This window comes from Salvelinus sp. IW2-2015, unplaced genomic scaffold, assembly GCF_002910315.2.
Source record: "Salvelinus sp. IW2-2015 unplaced genomic scaffold, ASM291031v2 Un_scaffold2166, whole genome shotgun sequence".
NCBI classification, from domain to species: domain Eukaryota; kingdom Metazoa; phylum Chordata; class Actinopteri; order Salmoniformes; family Salmonidae; genus Salvelinus; species Salvelinus sp. IW2-2015.
In genome coordinates, this window is record NW_019943497.1 from 18,825 (window position 1) to 32,612 (window position 13,788).

General features: G+C 46.5%; 1 pseudogene; it reads left to right on the plus strand.

Moving 5' to 3' along the window:
• The first annotated feature begins 580 nt into the window (after positions 1-580).
• Positions 581-13,788, plus strand: part of LOC112073155 (actin filament-associated protein 1-like 1) — a 97,180-nt pseudogene continuing 83,972 nt past the window's right edge.

Sequence of the window (13,788 nt, forward strand, 5' to 3'; positions counted from 1 at the left end):
AGTATGATGTTGATATGATCAGTCCAATCAAAGCTACTGTAGATATGACGTGATTTGACATCATGACCTTGAGCCTTCTTGGATGGGCACTTCATATATAACTCTATGGCACCACCCAAGGGGCTAGAATTTTTTAGCTCTACCCTTAAACTTGGCGGCGACGTGGTGTCCCCATGAGTGACAGAGAACTGAGCCAATCACGGCGTAGCGCTCCATATTTTCTGCTTGCTTGCCCCACCACCACAGAAACCACTGAGCTAGGCTGAAACACCTGCATTTTGGAGCTGCCTTACTGAAGAATACAAAAAATAGACCATGTTTGTATGAAGCTTTATTAACTCAATTATATATATGTATATGTTTTTACATTGTTTACAAACTGATGTGTGACACGTATTAATTCAAAATATGCATGTTTGCAAAAAATGTGGATGAGCCCCACCTAACCTGAATGATGGCCGCCACTGGATATAGGTAGTTAGAGCTATTGCCATACTGTACTTTTGACATTATAGCTTTAGGACCCAGCAAAGAGCGCGCCGTTCTTTTCTCAGTAACTTCATTGAGAGAGATAGAGAGAGTCTGCTATGTATCAAGTGTAGCTGTCCGCGCGGTCTCACATGGGGCTGTTCTCCGTCACACTCTCCGGGTGAGCCCGGGAAACCACCTCTCTCTCATCCGATACTTCCACCGGGATGGACACCAACAACAGATGTGAGTGTCAGTCTTAATCCGTTTTTCATTTAAAGTTAATCCAAAATGTTAACTGAAACAAAGTAAGCTATTATGCAATTTAAAATGTGCAACTGGATTTTATAAATCAAACAATAGCGATTTGCGCATAAATTGCACTTGTATTAATTGCACCATACTGCTGCATAAGCCAGTGTTTTATTTCATGCGTAATGAAAGCTAATTGTAGTCTAATTGCCTGTTTAAGATTCTCATAATTTTGTTGACAACTTTTGTTGACAACAGAACAACATTTTACCGAGAATGGAGCAGAGAAATGGTATTGTTGGAATTATAATTATTTATGACTATAGTCTAGTTGCGCTGTCCAGTGGCSGTTGCCTAGTGATAGGCTATAGAAAAGTGTCCACGTCCAGAATAGTTGGAATGACTGTTGGTTTACCACTTTACTGTGGCGGTGCAAATCGGTGCAAATCGTCTCCCCATGCTGCAGGCAGAGCGTTTTCCCCTAGCCTTCCTGCACCAAGGCTGCGCTCCATTCAGTAATCCTGTCCTTCTCTCTACCTTCGTTTACTCTTCGCCGTGGATCTGATAGAACTGGATAAGTGATAGTAATTTAGCAGAAGTTAGTTATATATGTATCACTTTCTTAGTTAGGCCCACACCTACAGTTGAAGTCGGAAGTTTACATACACATTAGCCAAATACATTTCAACTCAGTTTTTCACAATTTCTGACATTTAATACGAGTAAAAATTCCATGTTTTAGGTCAGTTAAGACAACCACTTTATTTTAAGAATGTGAAATGTCAGAATAATAGTGATTTATTATAATAGTGATTTATTCCAGCTTTTATTTCTTTCATCACATTCCCAGTGGGTCAGAAGTTTACATACACTCAATTAGTATTTGGTAGCATTGCCTTTAAATTGTTTTAAGCTTCCCACAATACGTTGGGTGAATTTTAGCCCATTCCTCCTGACAGAGCTGGTGTAACTGAGTCAGGTTTGTAGGCCTCCTTGCTCGCACACGCTTTTTCAGTTCTGCCCACAAATTTTCTATAGTTGAGTCAGGGCTTTGTGATGGCCACTCCAATACCTTGACTTTGTTGTCCTTAAGCCATTTTGCCACAAATTTGGAAGTATGCTTGGGGTCATTGTCCATTTGGAAGACCCATTTGCGACCAAGCTTTATCTTCCTGACTGAAGTCTTGAGATTTTGCTTCAATATATCCACATCATTTTCCCCCTCGTGGTGCCATCTATTTTGTGAAGTGCACCAGTCCCCCTGGAGCAAAGCACCCCCACAACATGACGCTGCCACCCCGTGCTTCGCAGTTGGGATGGTGTTCTTCAGCTTGCAAGAGTCCACCTTTTTCCTCCAAACATAACGATGATCATTATGGCCAAACAATTCTATTTTTTGTTTCATCAGACCAGAGGAAATTTCTCCAAAAAGTACGATCTTTGTCCCCATGTGCAGTTGCAAACCGTAGTCTGGCTTTTTTATGGCGGTTTTGGAGCAGTGGTTCTTCCTTGCTGAACGGCCTTTCAGGTTATGTCGATATAGGACTCGTTTTTACTGTGGATATAGATACTTTTGTACCTGTTTCCTCCAGCATCTTCACATGGGTCCTTTGCTGTTGTTCTGGGATTGATTTGCACTTTTCGCACCAAAGTACGTTCATCTCTAGGAGACAGAATGCGTCTCCTTCCTGAGCGGTATGACAGCTGCGTGGTCCCATGGTGTTTATACTTGCATACTATTGTTTGTACAGATGAACGTGGTACCTTCAGGTGTTTGGAAATTGCTCCCAAGGATGAACCAGACTTGTGGAGGTCTACAATTTCTTGGCTGATTTCTTTTGATTTTCCCATGAAGTCAAGCAAAGAGGCACTGAGTTTGAAGGTAGGCCTTGAAATACATCCACAGGTACACCTGCAATTGACTCAAATGATGTCAATTAGCCTAATAGAAGCTTCTAAAGCCATGACATAATTTTCTGGAATTTTCCAAGCTGTTTAAAGGCACAGTCAACTTAGTGTATGTAAACTTCTTACCCACTGGAATTGTGATACATTGAATTATAAGTTAAATAATCTGTCTGTAAACAATTTATGGAAAAATTACTTTTGTCTTGCACAAAGTAGATGTCCTAAACGACTTGCCAAAACTATAGTTTGTTATTAAGAAGTTTGTGGAGTGGATGACAAACGAGTTTTAATGACTCCAACCTAATTGTATGTAAACTTYTGACTTCAACTGTGTATCCTRGCATTTACAGCTAAATCTGTGAAGGGTAGTGGATAAGGCCATTACGGGAAGGGAGCAACACCTCTGGAATTGGTCGCAGCCATAGCACCATTTCTCAAGCTGTTTTACTGTGACAGGACCATGCTTTCTCTCTCCAACTACAGCTTCCAGTTCCCATTGAGAGAAAGATACTCATTTTGATGTTGATACCTCACTCTCAACTACAATACGTTGTCATGACGCTTTGAAAGGAAGCCTGTTGAGACAGTCTGTGTGTGATAATAAGCCTGTTGAGACAGTCTGTGTGTGATAATAAGCCTGTTGAGACAGTCTGTGTGTGATAATAAGCCTGTTGAGACAGTCTGTGTGGGATAATAAGCCTGTTGAGACAGTCTGTGTGGGATAGGGGTTTTACAGACACAAGGGTTGGTTTTCCATTTCTCTTGGACTGGTCTTTCTTGACAGTCTGGGCTTGGTGTTGCACCCCATCTCTCTCTCTCTCCCTCTCTCTCTCTCTCTCTCTCTCTCTCTCTCTCTCTCTTCTCTCTCTCGCTCTCTCCTTCTCTCTCTCCTCCTCCTCTCTTCTCTCTCTCTCCTCTCTCTCTCTCTCTCTCTCTCTCTCTCTCTCTCTCTCTCTCTCTCTCTCTCTTCCTCTCTCTCTCTCTCTCTCTCTCTCTCTCCTCTCTCTCTTCTCATCTCTCAATCTCTCTGCCTTCTCTCTTCTCTCTCGTCTCTCTCTCTTGCTCCTCTCTCTTCTCTCTCCCTCTCTCTTCTCTCTCTCCCTCTCTCTCTGTCTGTTTTAACATTGTAAGGTTGACTTTATAAGGAGATAAGCTCTGTCAGGTCTCCCACAGCGGAGCGTTTGTATTTTTAAGACGTCCTGGATGTCACACTGTTTGGGTAGTTGCTAGCTTGGCTTGGCCGTGTGTGTGTGTGTGTGTGTGCGTGCGTGCGTGCGTGTGTGTATGTGTGTGTAGTAGGACAGCTCTAGATCACCCACAGTGCTCTGTTAGTTTTATTCTTCCCCTTACCGTGTTCTCAGACTATGATCATGAGCTTTCACCAAACAAACACAAAATAGGTAACTTGTTATTCCTGAAATTCTATCTCCCTGATCCTCTAATCCAAGGCCATATTGCCTTGAGATGGACATTAAGAAATACAGGCAATTCTTGATAAACATTTGGTGTGAATCCCCAAAGTGCGATATATAGGGAATGGGGTGCCATTTGGTGCCGGTGCCAGTGTGGTGTCTACTGTCTGTCTGTGCATTAGAACTGGGTCAGAGAAACCAGCCCCTCGGTCCAGCTGACCACTGGGTCGGACTCCTCATTAGTCAGAGAAACCAGCCCCTCGGTCCAGCTGACCACTGGGTCGGACTCCTCATTAGTCAGAGAAACCAGCCCCTCAGTCCAGCTGACCACTGGGTCGGCTGGACCAAGTCCATATATAAGTCCATATTATGGCAAGAACAGCTCAAATAAGCAAAGAGAAACGACAGTCCATCATTACTTTAAGACATGAAGGTCAGTCAATCCGGAAAATGTCAAGAACTTTTAAAGTTTCTTCAAGTGCAGTCGGAAAAACCATCAAGCGCTATGATGAAACTGGTTCTCATGAGGACCGCCACAGGAAGGAAGACCCAGAGTTACCTCTGCTGCAGAGAATAAGTCCATTGGAGTTAACTGCACCTCAGAAATTGCTGCCCCMAAAWAAATGCTTCACAGAGTTCAAGTAACAGACACATCTCAACATCAACTGTTCAGAGGAGACTGCTTGAATCAGACTTTCAGGGTCAAATTTCTGCAAAGAAACCAGTACTAAAGGACACCAATAAGAATAAGAGACTTGTTTGGGTCAAGAAACACGACCAATGGACATTAGACTGGTGGAAATCTGTCCTTTGGTCTTATGAGTCCAAATTACAAATGTTTGGTTCCAACCGCCGTGTCTTTGTGAGACGCAGAGTAGGCGAACGGATGATCTCCGCATGTGTTGTTCCCACCGTGAAGCATGGAGGAGGAGGTGTGATGGTGTGGGGGTACTTTGCTGGTGACACTGCCAGTGATTTATTTAGAATTCAAGGCACACTTAACCAGCATGGCTAACACAGCATTCTGCAGCAATGCACCATCCCATTTGGTTTGCGCTTAGTGGGACTATCATGTGTTTTTCATCAGGACAATGACTCAACACACCTCCAGGCTGTGTAAGGGCTATTTGACCAAGAAGGAGAGTGATGGAGTGYTGCATCAGATGACCTGGCCTCCACAATCACCCAACCTCATCCCAATTGAGATGGTTCGGGATGATTTGGACCGGGCGGAGAGTGAAGGAAAAGCAGCCAACAAGTGCTCATCACATGCTGGAACTCCTTCAAGACTGTTGGAAAAGCATTCCAGGTGAAGCTGGTTGAGAGAATGCCAAGAGTGTGCAAAGCTGTCATCAAGGCAAAGAGTGGCTATTTGAAGCTATCTGAAAAACAGGCACTCGGCCTTGAACACTGTCCTCTAGGAAACGAACAGGCAATTTGTTGGCCTTATGTCCTATCAGAACGAAAGCACACTGACTTGCCTTGACTGACGTTCGTCCTATCAGGAAGAACAGCGCACTGACCTTTCTGTCCTATCAGAACGAAACAGGCACTGACCTTTCGTCCTATCAGAACAAACAGGCACTGGCCTTACTGTCCTATCAGAACGACAGGCACTGGCCTTACTGTCCTATCAGAACGAACAGGCACTGACCTTACTGTCCTATCAGAAACGAACAGGCACTGACCTTTCTGTCCTATCAGAACGAACAGGCACTGACCTTTCTGTCCTATCAGAAAAAACAGGCACTGGCCCTTCTGTCCTAGTCAGAACGAACAGGCACTGGCCTTTCTGTCCTATCAGAAGAACGACGGCACTGACCTTACTGTCCTATCAGAACAACAGGCACTGGCCTTCTGTTCTAATCAGAACGAACAGGCACTGGCCTTACTGTCCTATCAGAAAACAGGCACTGGCCTTACTGTCCTATCAGAACGAACAGGCACTGACCTTTCTGTCCTATCAGAACGAACAGGCACTGACCTTTCCTGTCCTATCAGAAAGAACAGGCACTGGCCTTTCTGTCCTATCAGAACGAACAGGCACTGACCTTCTGTCCTATCAGAACGAACAAGGCACTGACCTTACCTTGTCCTATCAGAACAGAACAGGCACTGACCTTTCTGTCCCTATCAGAACGAAAGGCACTGACCTTACTGTCCTATCAGAAAAACAGGCACTGGCACCTTTCTGTCCTATCAGAACGAACAGGCCTGACTTCTGTCCTATCAGAACGAACAGGCACTGACCTTTCTGTCCTATCAGAACGAACAGGCACTGGACCTTACTGTCCTATCAGAACGAACAGGGCACTGACCTTTCTGTCCTATCAGAACGAACAGGCACTGGACTTTTCTGTCCTATCAGATGAACAGGCACTGACCTTTCCTGTCCTATCAGGATGAACAGGCACTGACCTTTCTGTCCTATCAGAACGAACAGGCACTGACCTTCTGTCCTATCAGAATGAAACAGGCACTGACCTTTCTGTCCTAATCAGAAGAACAGGCACTGGACCTTTCTGTCCTATCAGAATGAACAGGCACTGACCTTTCTGTCCTATCAGAAGAACAGGCACTGACCTTTCTGTCCTATCAGAAAAACAGCGCGGACTGACCTTCTGTCCTATCAGAAGCAAACAGGCACTGACCTTTCTGTCCTATCAGAACGAACAGGCACTGACCTTACTGTCTATCGAGTCAGAACGAACAGGCACTGACCTTACTGTCCTATCAGACGAAGGGCACTGACCTTACTGTCCTATCAGAACGAAGGGCACTGACCTTTCTGTCCTATCAGAACGAACAGGCACTGGCCTTACTGTCCTACAGAAACGCTCTACGTGTAACAGACGACAGTGCCGCTTTCTGTCCTATCAGATAGAACAGGCACTGACCTTTCTGTCCTATCAGAACAAACAGGCACTGACCTTTCTGTCCTATCAGAACGAACCGGCCACTGACCTTCTCCTATCAGAAAAACAGGCACTGACCTTTCTGTCCTATCAGACGAACAGGCACTGACCTTACTGTCCTATCAGAACAAACAGGCACTGGCCTTTCTGTCCTATCAGAACAAACAGGCACTGACCTTTCTGTCCTATCAGAACAAACAGGCACTAGACCTTTCTGTCCTATCAGAATGAACGGGCACTGACCTTCTGTCCTATCAGAACGAACAGGCACTGACCTTCACTGTCCTATCAGAACCGACCAGGCACTGACCTACTGTCCTATCAGAACGAACAGGCACTGACCTTACTGTCCTATCAGAATGAACAGGCCACTGGCTTCTGTCCTATCAGAACACAGCATTGGACCTTTCTGTCCTATCAGAACAACAGGCACTGACCTTTCTGTCCTATCAGAACAAACAGGCACTGACCTTTCTGTCCTATCGAAATGAACGGGCACTGACCTTTCTGTCCTATCAGAATGAACGGGCACTGACCTTACTGTCCTATCAGAAGAACAGGCACTGGCCTTACTGTCCTATCAGAATGAACAGGCACTGGACCTTACTGTCCTATCAGAACGAACAGGCACTGACCTTCGTCCATCAGAACAAACAGGCACTGACCTTTCTGTCCTATCAGAACGAACAGGCACTGACCTTTCTGTCCTATCAAGACAACAGGCACTGGCCTTTCTGTCTACTCAGGACAAACAGGCACTGACCTTTCTGTCCTATCAGAAGCAACAGGCACTGACCTTTCTGTCCTATCAGAATGACGGGCACTGACTTACTGTCCTATCAGAACGAACAGGCACTGACCTTACTGTCCTATCAGAACGAACAGCACTGACCTTTCTGTCCTATCAGAACGAACAGGCACTGACCTTCTGTCCTATCAGAAGAACAGGCACTGGCCTTTCTGTCCTATCAGAACAAACAGTCTTGACCCTTTCTGTCCTATCAGAACAAACAGGCACTGACCTTTCCTGTCCTATCAGAACAAACAGGCACTGACCTTTCTGTCCTATCAGAAGAACGGGCACTGACCTTTCTGTCCTATCAGAAGAACCGGGCACTGACCTTACTGTCCTATCAGAAGAACAGGCACTGGCCTTTGTCCTATCAGAATGAACAGGCACTGACCTTTCTGTCCTATTCAGAACGAACAGGCACTGACCTTTCTGTCCTTCAGAAGAACGGCACTGACCTTCTGTCCTATCAGAACGAACAGGCACTGACCTTTCTGTCCTATCAGAACGAACAGGCACTGCTTTCTTTCCTATCAGGATGAACAGGCACTGACCTTACTGTCCTATCAGAACGAACAGGCACTGCCTTTCTGTCCTATCAGAACGAACAGGCACTGCCTTTCTGTCCTATTCAGAACGAACAGGCACTGCCTTTCTGTCCTATCAGAACGAACAGGCACTGCTTTCTTGTCCTATCAGAACAAACAGGCACTGACCTTTCTGTCCTATCAGAACGAACAGGCACTGCCTTACTGTCCTATCAGAACGAACAGGCACTGACCTTTCTGTCCTATCAGAACGAACAGGCACTGCCTTACTGTCCTATCAGAAGAACAGGCACTGACCTTTCTGTCCTATCAGAACGAACAGGCATGCCTTACTGTCCTATCAGAAACAGGCACTGACCTTACTGTCCTATCAGACAAACAGGCACTGTTTCTGTCCTATAGAACAACAGGCACTGACCTTTCTGTCCTATCAGAACGAACAGGCACGTGACCTTACTGTCCTATCAGAACAAAACAGGCACTGCCTTTTGTCCTATCAGAAAAACAGGCACTGACCTTCTGTCCTATCAGAAAAACAGGCACTGACCTTTCTGTCCTATCAGATGAAGGCACTGACCTTACTGTCCTATCAGAAAGAACAGGCACTGACTCTTCTGTCCTATCAGAACGAACAGGCAGCCTGACCATTACTGTCCTATCAGAACGAACAGGCACTGACCTTACTGTCCTATCCAGAATGAACAGGCATGCCTTTCTGTCCTATCAGAACAAACAGCACTGACCTTCTGTCTATCAGAACAAACGGCACTGACCTTTCTGTCCTATCAGAACAAACAGGCACTGACCTTTCTGTCCTATCAGAAGCAACGGGCACTGCCTTTCTGTCCTATCAGAAGAAACGGCCACTGCCCTTACTGTCCTATCAGAAGAAACAGGCACTGGCCTTCTGTCCTATCAGAATGGACAGGGCACTGGACCTTCTGTCTATCAGAACGAACAGGCACTGACCTTTCTGTCCTATCAGAAGAAACGGCACTGACCTTCTGTCCTATCAGAACGAACAGGCACTGACCTTTCTGTCCTATCAGAACGACAGGCACTGCCTTTCTGTCCTATCAGGATGAACAGGCACTGACCTTACTGTCCTATCAGAACGAACAGGCACTGGCCTTTCTGTCCTATCAGAACGAACAGGCACTGGCCTTTCTGTCCTATCAGAACGAACAGGCACTGCCTTTCTGTCCTATCAGAACGAACAGGCACTGCGCCTTTCTGTCCTATCAGACAAAACAGGCACTGACCTTTCTGTCCTATCAGAACGAACAGGCACTGGCCTTACTGTCCATCAGAACGAACAGGCACTGACCTTTCTGTCTTCAGAACGACAGGCACTGCTTACTGTCCTATCAGAACGAACAGGCACTGACCTTTCTGTCCTATCAGAACGAACAGGCACTGACCTTACTGTCCTATCAGAACAAACAGCACTGACCTTACTGTCCTATCAGAACAAACAGCACTGACCTTTTCTGTCCTATCAGAACAAACAGGCACTGACTTGACTGTCCATCAGAACGAACAGGCACGACCTTACTGTCCTATCAGAACGAACAGGCACTGGACCTTTCTGTCCTATCAGAAACGAACAGGCACTGACCTTTCTGTCCTATCAGAACGAACAGGCACTGACCTTTCTGTCCTATCAGAACGAACGGCACTGACCTTTCTGTCCTATCAGAACGAACAGGCACTGACCTTCTGTCCTAGTCAGAACGACAGGCACTGACCTTTCTGTCCTATCAGAACTGAACAGGCACTGACCTTTCTGTCCTATCAGAATGAACAGGCACTGACCTTTCTGTCCTACAGAATGAACAGGCACTGACCTTTTGTCCTATCAGATGAAAAGGCACTGACCTTTCTGTCCTATCAGAATGCAACAGGCACTGACCTTTCTGTCCTATCAGAATGAACAGGCACTGACCTTTCTGTCCTATCAGAGAACAGGCACTGACCTTTCTGTCCTATCAGAATGAACAGGACTGACCTTTTGTCCTATCAGAAGAACAGGCACTGACCTTTCTGTCCTATCAGAACAACAGGCACTGACCTTACTGTCCTATCAGAACAAACAGCACTGACCTTACTGTCCTATCAGAACAAACAGGCACTGACCTTACTGTCCTATCAGAACAAACAGGCACTGACCTTACTGTCCTATCAGAACAAACAGGCACTGACCTTACTGTCCTAATCGAGAACGAACAGGCACTGACCTTACTGTCCTATCAGAACGAACAGCACTGACCTTCTGTCCTATCAAGAAAGAACGGCACACTGGCTTTCTGTCCTATCAGAAAACGCCTGCCTTCTGTCCTATCAGATGAACAGGCACTGCCTCACTGTCCATCAATTAACGACTGACCCTCCTATGCGTCGAACGAACACTGACTTGCCATCAGATACGAACAGGCACTGGCCTTCATGTCTGTCAGAACGAAAGGCACTGACCTTTCTGTCCTATCAGAACGAACAGGCACGGCCTTTCTGTTCCTATCAGGATGAACAGGCACTGACCTTTCTGTCCTATCAGGATGAACAGGCACTACCTTTCTGTCCTATGAAGAACAGCACTGCTTACTGTCCTATCAGAACGAACAGCACTGACCTTTCTGTCCTATCAGAACGAACAGGCACTGGCCTTTCTGTCCTATCAGGGACTGAACAGGGCCACTGACCTTTCTGTCACGTATCAGAGATGCACAGGCACTAGACCTTTCTGTCCTATCAGACAAACGAGGCACTGACCTTTGCTGTCGGCTATCGACGAACCAGCACTGACCTTTCTGTCTATCAGAACGAACAGGCACTGACCTTCCTGTCCTATCAGAAAACGCAAGCGCACTGACCTTTCTGTCCTATCAGAACGAACAGGCGCTGACCTTACTGTCCTTCAGAAGCGAACAGGGCACTGGACCTTAGCTGGTCCTATCAGAACAAACAGGCCACTGGCCTTTCTGTCCTATCAGAACGAACAGGCACTGACCTTACTGTCCTATCAGAAAAACAGGCACTGGCCTTTTCGTCCTCTCAGAAGAACAGGCTTACTGACCTTACTGTCTATCAGAACGAAACAGGCACTGGACCTTCTGTCCTATCAGAACGAACAGGCACTGGCCTTACTTGTCCTATCAGAAAAAAGGCACTGGCCTTTCTGTCCTATCAGAACGAAACAGGCACTGACCTTTCTCTGTCCTATTTCAGCAGACCTAAACAGGCACTGACCTTTCTGTCCTATCAGAATGAACGGGCACTTCGCATCTTTACTGTCCTATGTCAGAACGAACAGCGCACTGACCTTCTGTCCTATCAGACGAACAGGCACTGACCTTACTGTCCTATCCCGAAAAACGAAAAAAACCCAGGGCAACTGGACCTTACTGTCCTCATCAAAGAACAGGCCTGGCCCTGTTCGTCCTATTCTAGTAACAAACAGTCATTGACCTTCTGTCGTATCTAGACACATACAGGCAAGCTGACCTTCTCTGTCCCTATCAGGAACATACAGGCCTTGAATCTCTGTTTTCCGCTCTGCCTCCTATGGCCAGCATAGGTGACTGGTCCGTTGCACTGACCTCTTTCCTGTTGGCTTCGGGACACCGCCTGACATTTTGTCTTTAGTATGAACGGCGCCACGTGACAGAACCGTTACCCTAGTGCCTTTGCCAGTCAGAAATGAACAGGTGGTCCGGAGATCTTTCGGCCTTTGGATACAGGGGTCAAGACTAGGGGTCCAGAGTGCCTGTATCAGTTGAACGCATCTGGTAATAGGGAAGGTAAGTCAGTGCTGTTCATGACCTTACTGTTCCTAAAGTCAGTAACTGAACAGCCAAGAACTGCCTGATATGGGACCGAAAGGGGGGCCAGTGCTGTTCGTTCTGATAGAGTACAGAAGAAGGTAAGTTGCCCCTGTTCGTTTTGGCTGTCTGTTAGGACAGTCAGGTCCATCGTGCCTCGTTCAGTTCTGATGCGAGTGTGATGTTCGATGGCTAGGACAGCAAAGGGTTCAGTGGCCTGTTGATCTGATAGGGGACAGGAGTAAGGTCAGATGCCTGCTTCATTTAATGTCGTGATAGGACTAGTATAAGTGCCAGTGCGTCTTGTTCATGTCGCGGAGTTCTGATAGGAAGGTAAGGTCTAGTGCCCGTTCTTTATTCATGTGGATTCGTCGTCGACTTGTGAGTGGGACTAGAAGTAGGGTCAGGTGATGACGGTGCCTCCCTTCATATTTTTCTGAATGAGGACAGAGAAAGGTCGAGCTGCCTGTTTGTTCTGGATAGGCCATAGTATAAGGTCAGTGCCTTGTTTGTTCTGATTTGAAGAAAAGGTCAATGACTGTTGTTCTGATAGGGGACGAACAGGCAGTGCCGTGTTCATTTTTGCAACTTCTGATAGGACAAAGTAAGGTCAGTGCCCTGTTCGTTCGTCTGATGGACAGTAAGGTCAGTGCTGTTCGTTTCTGGGGATAGGACAATAAGGTCACGTGCCTGTTCGTTCTGATAGGACAGTAAGGATCAGTGCCCGCGTTCAATTCTGATAGGACAGAAGTCAAGTGGCCCTGTTTGTTCCTGAATAGGAAAGACAAGGTCAAGTGCCTGTTGTTTCTGAGTAGAACAGAAAGGCCAGTGCCTGTTTGTTCTGATAATGGACAGTAAGGTTCAGGTGCGGCGCTATGCCTGCTTCTGAGATGGTTCAATCGATATGAGGTCAGGTGCTGTTTGTTCTGATAGGACAGTAAGGTCAGTGCTGTTCTTTTGGATAGGTAAGAAAGCGGTCATGTGCCTGTTCGTTCTGATAGGACCAAGAAAGGCAGTGCCTGTTCGTCTGATAGCATACAAGAGGCCATAGGTAAGCTCTTGTTGTTCTGATAGGACGAGTAAGGTCCGGCTGTTCGTTTGATTAGGACAGTAAGCGTCAGTGCCTGTTCGTTGTATCCTGAATCGGAACAAAGAAAGGGTAGTGCCTCACCTGTGTTCTGAATAGGTACGTAAGGTCATGGCCCTGTTTTCGTTCTGATTAGGGACAGAGATAGGATCAGTGGGCCGTGTTCGTTGAGGTCTGATTTAGGGCGGACAGTAAAGAGTCAGGTGCCTGTTTGTGTCTGGATAGGGTCCACAGAAAGTGGTCAGTGCCGTTGTTCATGACCTGATTAGGGTAAGAAAGGTAGTGCCTGTTTCTCCTGAATAGGACAGAAAGGGCGTACCAGTGCCTGTTCGTTCTGCTTCTGATGGTTGCATACAGAAAGGTCAGTTGCCTGTTCGTTTCTGATAGGACAGTAAGGCCAGCAGTGCCTGTTTCGTGTGAGATCAAGAGTTCTTTTGTCTGATAGGACAGAAGGTCAGGTGCCTGTTCATGTTCTGATAGGGAAGGAAAGGTCCAGTGCTGTTCATCCTGATAGACAGAAGGGGGGCCGTGCCTGTTCGTGATACGTCTGCTAGAGGCGACAATAGAAAGGGTCAGTGCCTGTTACGTCT